Source organism: Bidens hawaiensis, unplaced genomic scaffold (genome assembly GCF_021521415.1).
Source record: "Bidens hawaiensis isolate Kalapana, Puna unplaced genomic scaffold, B.hawaiensis_p1.1 tig00005142_1, whole genome shotgun sequence".
In the NCBI taxonomy this organism is placed as follows: Eukaryota; Viridiplantae; Streptophyta; class Magnoliopsida; order Asterales; family Asteraceae; genus Bidens; species Bidens hawaiensis.
Window position 1 is genome coordinate 1,661,500 of NW_027491327.1, and position 20,073 is coordinate 1,681,572.

The following is a 20,073-nucleotide window of genomic DNA, read 5'->3' on the forward strand; positions in this document are numbered from 1 at the left end:
GGGGCTAAACTTATGCACTAAAAAAGAAGACGACCATAGAGAAAAAAATTGTTAGTCGTTTAAGTACTTAACTTGGTAAAGAAAAAAATTGTTAGTCGTTTAAGTATTTAACTTGGTAAAATGCTTTTAGTATGACGACCAAACTTATACGGCTAAAAGGAAGAAAAGAGGACGACTAAAACAACCTAAAAGAGAAAAACATTAAAGTCGGCTAAATATTTAATTGATATGTAAAAATATTTAATTTAGGTGGCTAAGAGAAAGAAAGGAAGATGGCTAAATGAAGTTTTAGCTTGCGAGCCAAGTTGGAGTCGGTTAAGAGGTAATATAATGAGCCGGCTAAGTAAATAAACACGGATTTCGAAGCCGGCTAAGAGTCAGGAATGCCGGCTAAAAGAACTAGAGCTGTAGGCTAAGTTTAGTCATGTTTACCCGTGCTGTATTTGTATTGGTTGAAATGAGTCCCATTTACTTTTTGCAGTTTTCATACCCAAAAAAGTGTCAGCTAGGGCTTTGCCTTCTTAGCCGGCTTCCCTGACATGGTGCTTGTTTATTAAACAAAAATCAATGATTGAGGAGATATAGGCTAAAATAACCATGCCTATTTTTTAAATAGCTTGACATACTGTGAAACCACTACTCCCTAAGCCCATAAAAGGGGAAGCCCTTTTTAAATCCACACATGTATGTTTTCCTCCTATCCATTCAAACATCAAAATGTCAGCCAGTCAAGAGATGATCTTCCCTCGAACGGGTCAAAATTCACAGGTGCTTCTTTCTTAACAGAAATTACGGCTCTCCTAAATATGTCAAAGAGCGCATCCCTATTATGTTGGTACTTAGACCCTGGGAGCTCTTTACAATATACCGTGTGCTCCTCATAGTCTAAGCATGCCTTACAAAAAACAGGGCATATCTCATTAACGAAGAATAGGTGAATCATGAGACAGTACTTAAGGATAGTATGATACTTCACCTAACAAAGTATGCGATATTGCATCACATTACAAACAAAAGCATTACCGAAGTAAATGACAACTCCACGTAAATATTAGAATAGTTGGGTTCAAAGTACTACCATGCGGTGTATAAAAATAAAAAGATTGGTGACCTAGAAAATTATCCTATACAAAGATGCAAATTTGCAACAACAAAACACAAAATATAACATTTTTGGAACAACAACTCTAGATTGTTATTTAAATCACTAAAATGAAAAAAAAAAAAGTATAAGTTTATAGCATTAAAAAATAATGCAAAATAAATTATATAAGTCTATACCAACAAATGAAAATGAAATTTAGTTTTCTATAAGTAGTACTCAAAAGTAAGTTTTCATAAATTAACAGACATTTGAAAAATTAATTTTGTTTAATATTTTATTATCGTAACCGTAAACTACTAATATAATATAAGTATAATATTTGAATGAATTGATTAAACTTATGCTTTTAGTAAAGAACAAGAAAAAAAAATGACAAATAGGAAAAGTTAAATAAATAAAAATAGGTGATTTTTTCATTTTAGTTTAAGAATTATTGGAGTATATATGTAGAAAAATCAATTTTGAAAATATGTTTATAATTTTTTATAATCTAAAATTACTTTAATACCTTTTGCTCTACACATGAAATGATTATTTATTTCTAAATTTTGAAAGAAAAAAAAGGTTTAATGTATATTCTTTTGTTTAACATCTATTGAGCATATAAATATTAAGTACAAGAATGAGTAGCACAAAATATAATATAAAAAAGTTTATTTCAGCTAATTTGATTCTAAAATATTATTCAACACACAAAACAATCCAAAAGGTAAATATCATTAACAAAGACAGTGACAACTTGTGGTACTAAAGAGAGGTTATAAATTGTTATCATTAGTAAGACCAGAAGCTACATAGAAATCTTCGGGATAGCGATATCATGTGGTCCCGGTGAGAGGACCATTGTAGACGTGTAGAACGCCATTGTAAATGCAATCATACATGCAACTAACGAGGCAATGCATTCGTATATATGTTGTAAATCTGTAATAAATGTATCTTAAAAAGGGTAGAATGCAGAAGGCCAGAAACTATTTAAGATCATAAATTGACTATTATAATTGCATCTAAATCAATGAGTCAAGCATTCACTGGATTAGACATTTTAGGATCATGTGTTTAGGCGTGTTTTTACAACGTCCACGCTGCATCATTAGAGTCTTCGATTGTTAAATATGGCGCCATCAAAGCGAATCACACTCGTAAGTTCCATTTTAAAGTCCTTATTTTGACCTCAAAAAATCAAACTAAATATTTCAAGTAGGCAAATTCTTGGTTTATAATTAACACACCCGCCACTTATATTTGATCAAAAACTGCTTCTTTGCGACACCAGTTTGAACTAATCATCTTCGATTAGAAGTAACCCTCGAGTAATACACTTTTACCATCTTTTTTAGGTTCAAAATTCTTCAAACCCGCTCTTCGACTAATCTTTATTGCCTCAAGTGCTTTATTATCTTCTATACTTTCACTCCAAACTGGCAACACTTCAACCACCACCTTCTGCAACAAGTTTCCGTCAACCCCCTTCAAGATCTCGTCAAAGTCACCAAACCCCCCTCTTAAATCCAACAACACACTGCACAGTCCTCGACCTTTCAAACTCTCCAAAATTGTCGTTAACTTCATTTGATCTAAAACAACTGTTTCGATCCCATGTTCGGATCCCACAACCGTCTTTTGGTCTGTAAATATAATGACTTTTGAAGCTGATTCTTCATGTTTGGGGATTTGGATCTCAGGACTTGGACTTTTTGCAATTATTATATAAAGCGGCTGGCTGGATTTTGGTTCTTTGGATACCGGAAGTGGATGTTTTTCTAATGACTTTGAAGAAATTATAACTGCATCGTGCTCTTGTAATAATTTTGAGTAGTATCCGCTGGCTTCCATGGATCCTTCCCCAATATCGTTCGAGAGGCGACCATCGATAGCGAGTGAATATCTGTAATACATTATCGCAAGAATATAAATTTACATGATAATTATAGTGTTAACTAGTGTGCAAAACGGGTGGCTAAGTAACGGGCTAAACAAGGAATTGTTTGTATGACTCTAAATGGGCGGGTCGATTGGGATTGCCATGAAACAACTTTCAAATTTTTATAAATAATTGATGTTAAATGATTAAATATGATCTTATTTAAAAAATCCAACTTTCTGAATAAAACGACTTCCACCATGTGTGCCTTTCAACCCATTCGAACCAAAACAACCCATTTCCTTTCAGCTATTATTTTCTTCTGAGTTTACTTTACTCGTTTGACCTGTTAGTAGAAGTCTGCATGGGTCGGTTTTGGCTCAAACCAAACCAAAAACCGAAGTTTTTGGTTTTTAAGTTTTTGAAAACTGTTTGGTTTCTTTGGGTTCGGGTTCGGTTCATTTTCAGTTTTACCATTTGAGCGTGAAACTTTTGGGCCCAAATAAAAGAACTTGGGACCAAAAATTTGTGCCTAAATCTTTTTGTTAGTTTTGTTGGTAAAAAAAAAAAGTTAATAATTAATTATTATAATTTGGGCTAATATAGATGGGCACTATTTATTAAATTCTTATAAAGTACTTTAAAGTTTAAATTCAAGATAAAATTTGAAAATCCATTATTTCGGTTCGATTCAGTCTTTCAGTTTCAATTACATGCAAAACCGAAGGTTCAGTTTTTACAAAAACAACCAAAGCGTTGGTTTTGTTTAAATTCAGTTATTTCATTTCGGTTTTATCGGTTAGGGGTCAGTTTTTTGGGTTCCATGCACACCGTACAATAAAAACTGATCCAATAAAAAAATGGGTCAAAATAGCCACATTTTTTAAACTGAAAAATAGTCAATGACCTTAAAAGACAACATAAACCTTACCTTAACGTAACAAAAGGATTCCCGGTTTGCATTTGATGTATCCACGCCTCATTAAGCTTCTTGCACATTTCTTCTTCAACACCAACATTAACATCAATTCCTGCATCTCTTAATTTAGCAACACCCCGTGATGCTACAATCGGGTTCGGATCAACCATCCCAACCACCACTTTTTTAACTTTTGCTTTGATTAATGCTTCAGAACAAGGAGGTGTTCTTCCAAAGTGATTACACGGCTCTAAGCTTACATATGCAGTTGCATTCTCTGCTAATTCTCCCGCGTATCTCAAAGCAAAAACCTGCAAACATAAAGATAATATTCGAGCATAAAATTAAAACTCTTAAATACACTTTAAGCCTTGTGCATATATATTTTGACTAAAGATTCTGATATGTTGTGTTTTTAGCTAGTAACCTGCAAGGTAGGTAATCCAATCAAGATTCGTTGTTTAGATGATCGTCTTGAACTCACACATACTAATAATCCAAACCAACTACATGGAATTTGTTTAAGTTCGTTCATTTGCATTTGTTAATCATCATCATCATCGTACTCAGTATATCCCACCAATAGCAAAGCTATGGTAGGGTCTGAGGAGGTTAAGATGTAGACAGCCTTACCTCTACTCTGTAGGAATAGAGAGGCTGCTTCCGGTGAGACCCCCGGCTCGATAGTAGTTTTGCATCAAGCCTTGGACATAAGGCGCATAACACTCAACCATCGGCACACCGGTCGATTGGTGCATGTACCCTTGTCTTTCGGCTATCAACGCCACCACATGATGCCTGATTAACCTTCCGCCACTTTTAACATTATTTTCACGAGATTAGTAAAATAACGTCAAAATTAGTGCAATTTCACTTTTGCCCACCCGAGGGTTCACACATATATACATTATATGCGCGCACCACATGCAGGGTGTCTTGCATTTGTTAATATATTCATTAAAAAATTTTAGGCCCGTTGCAATTTACTTGTTTTAATAACTTTTTAGGCCCACCACATCATTCATATTTACTTTTAATTAGCTCAGTTATTCTCCTTCATCTATGTTTGTTTGTGTACGCTTGTGAACCGTTCGTTTATACTGTTAACGTTCATTTTCTTAATGAACGAACAGGAACAAGAAAACCTCGTCCGTTTAATCCTTCATGTTCGGGCTGTTTGGTAGCCTCTTAACAGTCACTAAGAGGCTACCTCGCTCATAACCTCTTATAATGGTTAAGAGGTAGCCTTAAGTCTGAATGGTTAAGATACTACCAAACAGCCTCTTAAAGTTAACAAAACGCACGCGGTTCGTTTACATTTTACAAGCCCAACCTTTATAATTCAGTGCAGCTATCCAAAAGCTAACAAAATCTTGTTACTTAATGTTTAAAAAAAACTTTTTTTTATTATTAAACTTGTCAGCAATATATGAATTCAACTATTCAAGTACCTCAGCATGAGGCTGGCCAGCTTTGGGATGAAACCCTTCACCAACAATTTCGCCATCTTTAACAATAACACAACCCACCATAGGATTAGGGCTAGTACACTCAACAGCTTTTTTAGCAAGCTCCACACACCTTCTATATAAAACCCATCATCATTATCATCTTTCCCCTGCAACCCATCAATTCCAATTCCAGCTAAACACACATGTTTCCTCAAATTGTTTGGTGATTCAGACACCCTTTTGGCTGAATTGCAAAACCCATGTTTGAATTTGAAAACAGAGTGAAATTTAGTGAAATGGGTTGATGGTGGGTTAGGGTTAGGGTTTGGATAGTGAAAGTAAGATGAGGGGTTTGTGATTGTGAGATTGGTGGTGTATTTTGAAATTGGAAGTGTGTGTGCATACATTGTTTTTAGTATGAATGAAATTAGAAATTAGTGAATGGGGGTTTAAATCTTGATGATGCATCAGAAGTGAATAAGGTTGAAGACAGAGTAGGGGTGTTTGGTTCTTAATAAAATTAGAATCAGAATTTTTTTATTTTTATTTTTCGAACGGCCAACAAAAGCAAAATTTTATTAACACACACCAAATAGCCGATTCAGGTCTAACAAGACACTAGCCCGACGACCAAGATAACCCAACAAAACCACCACGGAACGTTTACAAAATATGTCTAGCTATACCTTGAAACTACACCAATCCTCTCAAGACAAGCTAGACCAACTTAGCTATATCAGAAATTTTTTTATTACAACCTTGATTTGGTTGATTGGGGAGTTTTAAAACATTATTGGCTTTTTTAAAAAGTTATTTTCAAAAGTCAGGATTTACGATTTTTAAAAAACAGCTTTTAACCTCTAAGAAACTAAAATAAAAAAAGAATTGTGATTGTAAAAAGTTTTTTAACTAATTGCTTTTTGAAAACACCAAGAAGCTAATAAGTTATTTTCAAACTTAATCCTAAACAGTACACCATTCAAACCACTAGCTTTTGTCTTGATCTTACAACATTCCGGAATGTAGTTTCATTTATTAGGGTGAAAACAAGTCTGGCCTCTTACGAGCTACTTGAGTTTGGATCAATAAAACTCTAGAAACGAGCCGAGCTGAGCCTTTTCCAGCTCGAGCCTTGTGTGGTAAGCTCGTTTAGTTATCCAGCCCAACTCGATCCTAGTATGGGAAGCTCGTTTTGGCTTGTTGAGCCATATGTATTTTTTTAGTTTTACCTTTTTTAGACTTATATGTTTTAGTTTCACACTACACAAATGAGCTTTGGCTCGTGTAAGGTTTTATCAAATATAAACAAAATTAGAAAAAATATATAAATTAATTAATAAATGATAAACAAGCCGAACTCGAACCAAAAAATAGCAACTAACAAGCAGAGCTCGTGCTTTAGAAAAACAACTTGAAATGAGCCGGGCTCGGCTCGGCTCGGCTCGTTTACACCTCTAGGTTTTACATGATTCGTTATTCGAGTTAAGTAGATCACACGTATGCAGTGGCGGAGCCAAATTGTGGTGACCGGGTTCGACCGAACGCCGTCTTTTTTCGGTTTACATACAACCTATGGTATTTAACCAACGAGCGAACCCATTCTTTTTTGACGAGCGAACCCAATGCCATTCTAAAAAAAGTATCTGAATCCATTAATTATAAAAATTTCAGTTAAAATTTTTTTAGTAATAAATATTTTTTTATAAAATATAAAAAGTTTTAAAATTTGCTAAAAAAATTATAAATTGACCAATAACAACCCATATATAGATTACAAAAAAAAGTCCAAATTATTCATAGAATTGTTTAGTAAACCCAACTCAATTAACATTCTTAAACATAATACCTAAGTGAAAATTAAATAAAAGAACAAAAACAACATCCATCGCCTTAGCAACCGACAAATTATGTTTCTATTGACTAAACGACCATCCGTCTCGTCGTCTTCGCCAGTTCGTCTCAAGGCTTCAACCAACGCCTTACCTGCCGCACTTGAACCAGACAACAACGGCCGGCCGACTGACTCTTCCTTTGATGAGTCTTCAATCGATCCAGACCTCACGACGACTCTTTCTTTGATTTTGCGTAATTAAATGGGTGACGACTACATATTGCTTACATTTGTTATATTGAAAATGAGCTCTTGCTTGTTATAAATTGTTTTGAAAACATGAAAATGCGTAGAAACAATTATAATATGTGATCTCTTTTTTATTAATTATGACTTTGGGCCCAAAAACTTTGAAAAATTCAAACCCATAAAAAAAAATTTCTGGCTCCGCTACATGTATGATCCGTATGGATAAAAAGACAACTATACCCTTAAACACAACAAATACATCTATATTTAACACAGAAAAATATGATTCCTGCAATAATTGAAGTTTAAAGATTATGCAAGTCGGTATAAAGTAAACTACTTTCACTAAAAACACCACCCATTTCTAGTAAACAAGAACAATTTCACATGTAAATGCAGCCTCTATTTCAGGAAACTTAATCATCATACATCTAGATCAAACTTGTTCTTGTTCATGTTCTTGTTCTTCCCCAATACCCTTCAAAAACCCTTTATTTCACACCTCCAAATTCACTAAAAAACTCAAAATGTCAGCCCATGACATGCATCTTCACCACTCCAAGGTGACAGACCACTTCCTTAACCAATTCTGCTCAAAATACTCCATCAGCCCACACTACAAACCCACAGCACCTTCACCTGATCACCATGTAACCGATTGTCCCAACGGATACATTGCGGTCTACACGAAACAATTCGAGTTCTCCAACCTTCGCATCCCATTCTCCATGTTCTTCCTAGACTTCCTTAAACATTACCACCTTCACATTGCTCAGCTGGCACCTCTTGGTCTGATCAAAGTCACTCATTTCGAACTCGCTTGTCGGGCTCTTGGAACCAACCCCTCGCTCCCTTTGTTTCGTCGGTTTTTTAAACTCGCCCGCTACGGTGACTGGTACACCGTGGAGAAGCGGGTGAGTCCCAGGTGCATGTGTTCGGTGCCAAAGTATTTGAAAGACTGGAAAAACAGCTTTTTTTGGGTGTCTAAGGATGCCGTGCCTTATAACTTGCGTTGGAGGGAGCACGGTGATCCGTTGAATGTGGTTGATCCTTTGAGTGAAAATGTTGATGGGCATATGTATAAAATGTTGATGGAGCATCTGACCAGGCCGAGACCGCTTCCTGAGCATGTTTTGATCATGGCTGGCTTGAGTCGGAACTGGCCGTATGCGAAGGCCGAGCCTATACTCAAGGATGGGGACCAGGGTATGATATTAGTTAATGTTGGTTTGCATATGTATCATATATTGTTTGTTTGTTATAATATAGACTTTGGGGAAATATGCAATTGTTCCTATATTATAATTAGGTGTGTTGGTTTTTATTAATCCTAACTATCATCTTTTGGTCGCTGCCAGTCCCAACTAACGAATTGGCTGCTGATGGCCTCAACTTTTAACTTATTTGTTCCCAACGGTCTACACATAACAGAATCCTAACTCTGTTACTTGTAAGTCACCGGAAAACTCACATTTTTTCGGTAAAACTCAACATTTTCGTCCCAAATATCTTTGTAACCTTAGATCGGACCTTTAGGAACCCTTTTCTAGTAAAAACCCCAATTATTAAGGTCGTCGGAACTCTAAAACCATTGTGGGAATAGATTGGTGGTGCTCAAATGGTGGTGGTCGGCTGGTCATGAGTCAGTTGGTGGTCGTGGTGTTCAAATTGAGTTTACTGGCGAAATATGTGACTTTCTTGGCCAAAATCGTTTTTTCCGGCAACCTACAAGTAACAGCGTTAGGATTCCGTTAGTTGCGGACCGTTGGGAATAGATACGTTAAAAGTTGGGACCGCTAGCAGCCAATTCCTTAGTTGGGACCGGGCAGCGACCAAAAGATGATAGTTGGAATTAATAAAAAACCAATACACCTTATAATTATATCCTAAGTATTAATTATTAATTATTGTATCTTAAGTTTCATTGTTAGGTAGTTGAAAGTTAGTTAAAAAGTAGTTATATAATGAGAACACGTGCAATCTGGAAGGATAAACACACTTAACTTGTATATGTGTATATTTGAAATATGTAAGCAAGATCAAATGTTGTTGTGTGTTGTATATCAGTATAATGTGTCTATTTTCAATTCATCCGATTATCAATCAATCAATCAATCATACCTAGTGGCATTCCCACCAATAGCAAAGCTATAAGTAGGGTCTGCGGAGGGTGGGATATAGGCACACCGCACCCCTATCCAATAGAATAGTGAGGTGGCTTCCAGAGAGACCCTAAGCTCTAAAAAACACATGTATAGGGAAATATACAAAGCGATCAACGTTTAACAGTGATATAATTAATAATAGCACTTAGTAATAATAATAATAATAATAATAAGGACTATTGGTTTTTATTGGTCCCAAGTATTTCATTTTTGCCGGCGCTGGTCCCAACAATCACTTTAACTGCCAACGGTCCCAACTTTCACACATGTGTCTGCCACCAGTCCACGACTAACCGAGTACTAACTCCGTTATGTTTTAGCTGACGTGTCCATCCTACGTGTTAAAAAACGTTGACGTGGCTGCCTGCGTGTATATTAATAACAAAAATACATAAACAAATAATAATATCATTAATTTCTAACTAAAAACCCCCAAATAAATAAAATTACATACATACATACCTTGCACTGGAAACACGAGACGGGATTTCAACCTGGAACTCAACCGGAAGTCCTAGGAACCCATGAAACCGGTCGAATGTAACGTGAGTCAAATGTTGGACGTCTGTCGGCCAACCAATTTCCATTTGACGGAACTTAGGTTTCGATTCGTCCATCCGATCATCAACCCGACACGCCGCCATTGATTTCCGGAAAGCTGCGATTATTAACTCCAGTATGGAGAGTTGACTTTCGTCTGACCTTCTGTTTCCTCCGCCGCAACCTGTGACGGCAACCATTTGGGTCATTGGGTGAGTGAAATTGAAGTGATTTCGTCTCCTCCTGTATGTAATTTTATGCCCACAACAGATTTTGTAACCTGTTCGATCGATTCAATGATTGAATTAGGGTTTTAATCTGGGGTTGTTCTTGATCGTCGATCGATTGGAGATATCGATTTGGGTTTAGGGTTTTTTGTTATTAATATACAGGAGGAGACGGATTTTTGTTATTAATATACACGCAGGCAGCCACGTCAACGTTTTTTAACACGTAGGATGGACACGTCAGCTAAAACATAACGGAGTTAGTACTCGGTTAGTCGTGGACTGGTGGCAGACACATGTGTGAAAGTTGGGACCGTTGGCAGTTAAAGTGATAGTTGGGACCAGCGCCGGCAAAAATGAAATACTTGGGACCAATAAAAACCAATAGTCCTAATAATAATAATAATAATAATAAAATATATATATATATATATATATTGAAATACCAAGAATAAAATACAAAAAAGACTACCCAGTATATATGAAAAGAAAATAACATAATGTCATGTGACCAAAAATAAGGTAGAGAGAAGGCCCTAGGGTATTACTTTCTCCCTAAAAGTCAATAGCCTTAGTTCTACGTCTCCAAGAATTCATATCCTCAACCATGTCCTCAGAGAGGTTTAGGTTTGATTTCCCAAGACTGACCCTTTGATTTGTGTTGCAGAAATAGGTTTGCTCAAGTACATAGAGCGGAAGGGTCTTGGTGGTGTCAGACTGACTTGTCGCTTACTTGCCGAAAACGAGGACAACATTTTGGAAAGAACTAAAGGCATTTGTCATGAAGCGGGCCCAAATCATGTGCAGTCGGACATCCAAGGTGATGTTAATATTAATATTGGCAGGGGAGATGTAGAGATTCCTTCTGCACACATGAGGGAGCCCGAAATAGTGCCAAATTTGGCTTTTGGTTCAGGGACCAAGTTAGAACCGTTGGTGGGTCCCAGAATGGATGATGTGGCCTCGTGTTCAGAGTGAAGGAAGGTTGATGAGAATGCAGTGGTGGTTTCTACTTCTAGTGAAAATAGTCGGTCGGATGATGCAGATGATGCAGATGTATCTAGTCATGACACTACAGACAAGCAAGGAAAAAAAGATTGTTTTTTCAGAATCGAGCGATGAGACGGATCAGAAGCATGATGTGCAAGTGTTAGATCGGGTAGGGTGTCTCACCCAACTCGTTGGGTCCGTTCCAGATCTTGTTACAAGGTATGAGAAGAAAGCGAAGAGGGAGGCCCGTTTGCGTGATCGGATCTCTAGGTATCAACTCAAAATGACTTTACAGGTAAAGAAGGTGAGGAAGTTAAAGAAACGGATGGTCGAGCAGGGGAAGGTGGTCGAGGCCTTAAAAAAGGAAATGGAGGATGCCCGAGCTGCGGGTGAGGTAATTCATTATTCATTTTGATAAATATTAATTTCAAATTAATAAATGTAATTATCTTTTTTAAACTAAGAGCGAGTTGTGGTCTTGAAATTTGCAGGATAAGTTGAAGCGCGCTAATGAGGAGCTTGAGCTGGAGAAAGATGGCAGGAGGCAAGAGCGTATGCAGTTAGAGAACTCACTGCAGCAGGTTTCGTCTGAACGACAATGGTTGATCCAGGAAGGCTTTGAGTATGTGATAAACCGACTGCACAGAAGTGGTGAATATCTTGGACCGTTGGGGGCTGTGCAGACAAACTTATGGGACTCGGGGGTTCACTATGGCATCGAGAAAGGTTACGAATCTTGCAAAGCTGGTGTGAAGTTGGAGAATGTCCCCCTATATCAGTCGGAGGCGCACCAGAAGTTTCTCAAGGCCGTGCATGAGCTGGAACACACATGGTTCCCGTACGTTGTGGCTCTATCGCAATGTGCAGATCGTACGCTCGATGAGTTAAAAGCACTGGAGCCCATAGGGATGGAAGAAGGTGATCAGTAGTGATGCCGATCGCAGACGGTTTTCTTTTTGGTCTAAGTGACAACTAATATATCATTAAATTGAATGCCATCAGCAGCCTACTTTTGTTATGATTCTGGTTGTTGGCTTTGTGTATAATTATCAGCTAATGCAAAATAAATATTTTAACTTTGTACTCTTTGGTGGATGACTAAACAATGTTCAAACTGCATTAGGCAGAAACAATTATTATTATTATTATTATTATTATTATTATTATTATTATTATTATTGCATAGAGAAAATGCCAAAGTGAAATACTTTGCAATATGCAAAATGGATCAAAGTTTCCTTTTATTTTTTTCTTAAATTATTATGCAAACTTTATCCATATTTTAACTGGAAGTTCATATGGTCAAATGAATGTTTGTGCTTGACTTTCTGAGGGTCAAACAGACTACTTTGGAAAAACATCAGGTTTGACCTCACTTTCATTGGTCAAATGCACATAACAGATGTAAGATTGCATAATCCTGTATTTACTTAGAGCATGTTTGGGACTGAGTTTGAAAAATGCTTTTGCACCAAGGAAACGTAACCACGAAAAAAGTTACGTCGTACTTTAAAAAAATTGTAACATAAACACATGCAAAGTGTTTCTAAACAGTGACCTCCAATTTCACAAAAGCATAGAACACAAAAATAGTTATTCTTTTTGCCCATCTCAAATGATATTTATATAAAACTTGGTTTTTTGAGACAAACTCCGAAAATGCATCTTTAATATTAAACTATAATATACACTATAACGAAGGCAAAGTGGCGGGCCTAGTTTGTAGAGAGGAGGAGCAACTGTCCCCCTTAAAATTTTTTTTTAATGTTATTCGTATGTGAGAATTCCGATTTCCCCCTTTAAAATTGGTGTTAAGCCCCCTATCACCCCCACATGAAAAAAAATTTCAAGATCCGCCATTGTATTATATATAGACATGGATGCAAACAAGAATGAAAATAAATAGAAAAACATCAATATCATTACCAATTTCTTGGGTTGGATTTCAGGTTACGGATAAAAAGGAGGACAGGAAAGACGTTCATTTTCAACTGGTTAAGTACATAGTAAAAATATTATAATAAGTGTACACATAGTAAATATTAGACTATCTCCAATGCACCCCTTAAGTTGCATGCCCTTATTAGCCTTTACATGCCCCTACATTGAAGAATTATGCCCTTATATGTTTGAAGTAACCAAGCCTTCCACAAGGGCTTTGGTTTTTGTTGTTTTTGTATATGAGTGGGCCCAATTGAAAAAAAAGTTTTATTTAAATATTGTGTATAGTGCGCATGTGATGAGGTGAAAACGAAGAATGGTAAAGATATTTGCAGAATTAAAGATGAAATAAGAGTTTTTAAGGATTTGTAAGGACATGACGTTGTAGGTGATGTGACACCTAAGGGCTCTTAAGGACGCCCATTGCATTGTGGATAGTCTTATTACATATAAAAGTTATAATAAAATAAAGTAATGTATATTTATTATATGTATATAACTAATATTGCAAATATATATATATAAATGATTAAGGAAAATTGGAAATAAATAATCCCACCTTTTGTGTATTGGCCGATAATAATCTCACCTTTAAAATTCACTAGCAACGGTCCCACCTTTTAACTATTTTTGTTTCACTGGTCCTCTGTTAAAAAATACTTAGCGTCGTTATGTTATTTTCCCTAGTTTCAAACCGATGTTTTAGGGCTTTTGATCGGAAGAACGATATGAGTCGACTAATGTAAAACTTATCTCGAAACGGTGATTAAAATGGCTTGATTTTTGTTAATTGGTAATTCAAGCACCCGAATTGAAACATTGTTTCGTCGTTTGGATCACCATTTCGATATAAGTTTTACATCGGTCGACTCGTATCGTTCTTCCTATCAAAAGCCCTAAAACATCGGTTTGAAACCAGGGAAAAAACATAACGACGTTAAGTATTTTTTAACGGGGGACCAGTGAGACAAAAATAGTTAAAAGGTGGGACCGTTACTAGTGATTTTTAAAGGTGGGATTATTATTGGCCAATACACAAAAGGTGAAATTATTTATTTCCAATTTTCCAATGATTAAATATTTGTATGGTAAATGAAATTAAAAGAATTGAACAAATTCTTTAAATAAAACGAGTAGAATTCGAGTTTAGAGCTTATAGCTATCATAAAATTTGTAATTTGAAAAACATTATATTTGACAAATATAATAGCGTGTGGTAATCAAAGCAACGTGTTATGTAGTTTATCTACCTATACTATTAAAACAATACATGTTATGTCCACAAGTCGGACCTTATTAAAGCAATACGTTCTACGCCCATGTGTCATGTTAAGGATGTCCACATGTCGTGCCTTTGGGGGGCTGTGCAAAAAAAGTTATGGGAATCAAGGGCTCACTATGGCGTTGAACAAGGTTATGAATAAGATGAGAGATTAGAGTGTTAGAAAGGAAATTATAACCCATTTACCCATATGATTTTGACCCATGACCCATGGATAACTAAGATGAATGAGAATAGATTAGAAGAATAGAGAGAGAAATATTTGCCAAGAATGAATGTGATACTGTCACATCACTCTCATTATTTTCTCTTATTAGTATAATTAGATTAGATTATTATAGAGAGGAGGAGGGGTAGAGATCGACCCAAATTAACTTAGGATGAAAGGATTAGACATGATTTGCTAGACTGTCACCTCTATGAGGACATGATTGAAGATAGAAATTCTTGAAGACATAGAATTAAGATTAAAAATTTGTTAAAATTGAGTCTTAGGGACTTTGCTCAAATGTTTTTTAGCGCTAAATGATATATTATTGTAATACTTTTTAAATTATTATTTTATTCCCCATTAGTTATTACTATTATCACTATACTTATTTATCTAGTTATTACTATGACTATAATTATTATTATTACTATTGCCCATTTTTATTGTATTATTTTGTTTTTTCTTTGCTACATAGAGGTATAGTGGTTGGACTTTGCGTTTCTTTCATTCAGTTTAAAGGTAAGGATTATGAGTCAGGATCTCTCTAGAAGCAGCCTCTTTATTTTTCAGGATAAAGGTAAGGTTTTCTTACATACCACCCTCCCCAGACCCTACTAATAACTTTGTTATCGGTATTATTTTCTTTACTGGGTATGATTGTTGTTGTTTGTTATAGATTATATTAGATTAGATTTTAATAATCTAAATTATTAACCATCAGTTAATATTCTAACAACCTCAACTTTTAATTATGATACCAATAATAATCCTAATCTAACATATTGTTAACTTCGTTTATTTCTGATGAAGTGACATGTGATGTAACTATAGCTTTGATTTATTTAATTTATTTGGATTAATTTTTAGTTAGAAATAAAGGTTTTGTGAAACTTTAGTATTTGGATTAATTTTTATTAAGAAAACACAAGGTTACATGAAATCATCATCATCGTACTCAGTAAATCCCACCAATAGCAAAGCTATGGTATGATCTGAGGAGGGTAAAACGTAGACAGCCTTACCTCTACCCCGTAAAAATAGAGAGGCTGCTTCCGGTGAGACCCCCGGCTCGACAGCAGTTTTGCATCAAGCCTTGCGCATAAGGCACACAACACTCAACCACCGGGACACCGGCTGATTGATGCGTGTACCCTTGTCTTTCAGCTATCAACTCCACCACATGATGCCTGATTAACCTTCCACTACTTTTAACGTTATTTTCACAAGATTAGTAAAATAACGTCAAAATTAGTGCAATTTAACTTTTTCCCACCCGATGGTTCACACGTATATACATTATATCGGCGCCCCGCAAGTAGGGCGGACACAAGGTTACGTGAAACTTGGGGACAAAAAAATAAAACAGCTAAAAAATAAGACACAAGGTAAAACACAAGATGCAAGTTAAACCACTGAACCAAGGCCTTACACTTTGACTCAAAACCAAGGCCATTGATGATTATACACAAAGCCTACCAACAAAATAAAAATAATATTAAAACAGATTTAAACTGCATTAGCTTTCTTTCACGTCAACTTCATCTTTGCAATTTACCCAACCTTCAACAAGACCTGAAATCCGCTCTGAAAACTCATCTAACAATGCGCATTTTTCTCTTTCTGCCTCAAGCTCCCAATTAACCTGCTTGAGCTTCTCTTGCATGTTAAGGCACTCCCGATTAACCTGCTTGAGCTTCTCTTGCATGTAGACCTGTAAACGAACTGAACGTTTGGTGAACCCTTCATGAACCGTTCAGCGGGAAGTTCGTTTAGGTTCGTTTATTTAATAAACGAACGAATATGAAAACATGTTCCGTTCGTTCATTAATGCTGATGAATATTCGTTTATGTCTGTTTATTTACGTTCGCTTATGTATTAATATAAAATAATTAAATATTATCTGAATGAGTCGTCTACTTTTGCTGAATTTCATATTTGCGATACCTCTCTATCCTATCAAGCAAACGGGACTCTCTCTTTGCGTTTTGTTCATACCAGCTAGTGACCACTTTCGGGACATCCACACTTGTCTGACCTACATCATAATGGTCACTCAAAGACTCACCTGATTCTGTAATATCAATCGTTTTTTCGCGTCCTTGAGTGGTGGTGTCATCACTAGACAACTGACTCTCATCACTAGAAACCACCACAACATCCGGGCCTGTATCAACCTTCTTCTCAATATACGTCAGCAAGCCCATTTCTACATTAACACCAATCAAAGTGTCTCACATACATAAAAATTAAGGCTGCAATCGAACTGAACAAGGCATTGTTCATGTTCGTCCATTAAGCTTTCTATATTGGACAAGCGAACGATTCACGAACAGCAAACTGAACGAAATTTCTTGTTCGTGTTCGTTTGTTAAGGAAATGAACTTATTCATGAACGATTCACTAACACAAACGAACAAACACAAATTAAGACAAAAAAAGTTGTATTTGATTTGGCTAACCGATAATGTGCAGTGTCAATGGTTCGGTCCGAACATTTGATCCGAACAAACACAAATTAAGACAAATTGTGGTGCTGTTTTTTATAACATTTATATATATTTTGGTTCTATAGTTAATAATTTTGCTTAAATCTATAAAATTTACATGAAAGAATAGAAAAATCATAAAAAAATCTTTAATGAACAAACATAAGCAAGCAACCATTAACGAACATAAAAGGATGAAATCGAACAAAAATTGAACGAACATTGCCTCCTTTTGTGTTTGGTTTCATGGTTTGAGGCCTTGTATATATTGAACAAAATAAAAGATGCAATCTAATTTTGTCTATTCAAATTGCTTGGTGGTTACTAATTATTAAGAAGTGAAATATTAGTTAATGGGAAATGCTTAAACTAAATGAATCTGCACACATTGAATAAATTAATTGTCATAAATTAGATCATGTAAGTTTAGAATTTTAGATTGAACAAAATGCAGTAAAATAACTAGGTCATGTAGTTAATATTGCATTACCTTCATTTTGGGCATGTATCTTCGGATCGGCAGCATCCGATGATATTCTAAGAACATCTGCATTAACATGACATTCACAAAATGACCAAAAAAAAATGTAACATAAGTTACTGAGACAGGAACTCACCGCCAATGGAGGATAAACTTAAATCTATAAGTTCCTCCGCAAATGTATCCACAGAGCAAGCTGGAGTTCTCTCCACCGCTGAAGGGCTGCCACTCGAGGCAGTACAACGTAAGCACTCTTCAATCTGGGAAAAAAAAAAGAAAAGAAAAATGATAATTAAATGGATTTACTCTAAATAAATAAATAAAAGCGTGTACGTATTACTTACACCAGTACTGGAAGTCAGTTCACTTGGCTATTAATCTAACTTATAAACCATAAGTTGTAAAAAAAGACGAAAAAGACGGAGACAGTTGTTCATCCCTATTAAGGTTGTACAATTTTATTTTTCGACCTGATCGATCACGGTAACAAAAGCATTTGACTTGGCTATTAATCTAACTTATAAACCATACCTCCAAAACAGGAGCAGCACCGGTGAAACAATGTTGACCGATAGCGCCACCCTCTATCCACGCTTTCGTCTTTCTCATAGAGGAATGCAGGTGATCCGTTGTCGCTTTCGCCCAGTTGACCGTTTCACATGCATCAAGATCATCAACCAACCGCCACATTTTCTTGCGCGGCTTCTGGGGGGTTGTGCCACACAAGAGCACTTGCTCTATAAGCTAGTATGACATCAGCTTTCTAAATTGTTGTCTGCTCTCATCATCATCAACAGGCATACGGCTCAAAATGTCCTTTAAATCCGAAACCGTTATAGTTTCTTTTTTAGGACCGATAACAAACTTCGCTCTTAGTTCCCATATAAACGAAGGAAATTCTTCGTTGAGATTTGAGCATTGCTGCGAATATTCTTCATAGGCGATCCCGGTATCTTCCATACCAATGATGTCGGCTACCTCTTTGGAGCAAAAGCCAAAACACGCCCCGTAGTCCAACACCAAAAGCTTCCTTGAAGCATTGTAGTAGTTGCATAATGCTTCAACAAGCGTTCCTGAACTTTCCCTTTTGTTGGTTACCGATGAAAGGCTACCAAAAACTGAATCCTTCATCAAATCAACTTTGTCCCCTAAATTTAACTGGGTTATTTTTTGTAAGTTGGAACTTGGTTTAATAGATTGACTCTGTTTTGGCTTACTAGTCTCCATTGTTAGGATTAAACTCAAACACGAAACCGAACACACACACGAAAGCAATAAACGAACACGAGGATTTAACGTGGTTCGGTCTAAACTGACCTACGTCCACGGGTGGCAACTAGATATTCTTTATTGAGTGACGAAAGATTACAAGTACATAATGTTGTTTATATAGAGACTGAACTAGGGTTAGTAAATTATTATGCAAGAAATCTAAACCGGGCCGGGCTTCGGTCTGGCCACCCTACACCCATATGCCCTTTGGACTTCAAATAATAAATCGGGCCAACAAAAGGCCTACGAAACCCAACAATCTCCCACTCGGAGGCCTTGAATACTCTCGTCTGCACTCCTGATTGTACTTCTGTAATCTGAACATTAAACTTCTTCTAGTTGCCACCGCCTTCTCATCAATTAACCTGAAGGCCCGTTGAAGCTCCCCGGAGCTCCAACACGTCAGTCACGGCTGAAACTGCCCCTGACCCGTTCTCTGTCCCTACGGGCTCCCACTGTAACAAACTACCGGATCCTGAGATAACCTGAGAACAAACACTCTCCATATTCAGCAAGTAATTCATTGAAGAGACTTTTAAAGCTGGAATACTGGTTTTCTTAATCCACTGTCGACCTGGAACTGTAACTGAAACACGACCTGTGCTCCCACTGTCACGATGTCCCCCAACTGATTTAACCTTCCTAGCTCGTTCATCCTGAATCTTCACTTTGGCTCTGGGTTTGTTACTTGCAAAACGAACCTTCTTCTGCCCACGAGATTCTATGAACCGGATTTTGTCTTTCACCAAAACTGGATCCACTCCTTTCGATGACACGCCGACCATATACAATGAACCCATTTTCGTGCCACGAGCAACCACAAGATTCCCTTTGACTACTTTCCACTGCTCATTCCCGAACTTAACATCGTGCCCCTGGTCATCCAACTGCCCAACTGAAATCAAACGTTTCTTCAAACTTGGAATAACCCTCACGTCTTTCAAAGTCCAAGAAGTACCGGCTGGAGTTATCAAATCAACGTCTCCCATACCCGTAACCTCTAAAATATCATCATTCGCTAGTCGAACCTTTCCAAAATCCCCAAATTTAAGATTCTT

The 20,073-nt window shown here is 36.6% G+C and overlaps 1 protein-coding gene and 1 pseudogene across 2 annotated transcripts in view; one reads left to right on the plus strand and one right to left on the minus strand.

Moving 5' to 3' along the window:
* LOC143629028 (disease resistance protein Roq1-like) overlaps positions 1-20,073 on the plus strand; it is a 127,765-nt gene that overhangs the window by 42,288 nt on the left and 65,404 nt on the right. The gene's annotated exons all lie outside the window — the stretch shown is intronic.
* On the minus strand, positions 2,220-5,746 carry LOC143628977 (riboflavin biosynthesis protein PYRD, chloroplastic-like; annotated as a pseudogene). Its single transcript, XR_013152857.1, has 3 exons — positions 5,340-5,746; positions 3,901-4,199; positions 2,220-2,993 (listed from the first exon to the last, which is right to left on the minus strand). The product of XR_013152857.1 is annotated as a riboflavin biosynthesis protein PYRD, chloroplastic-like (transcript).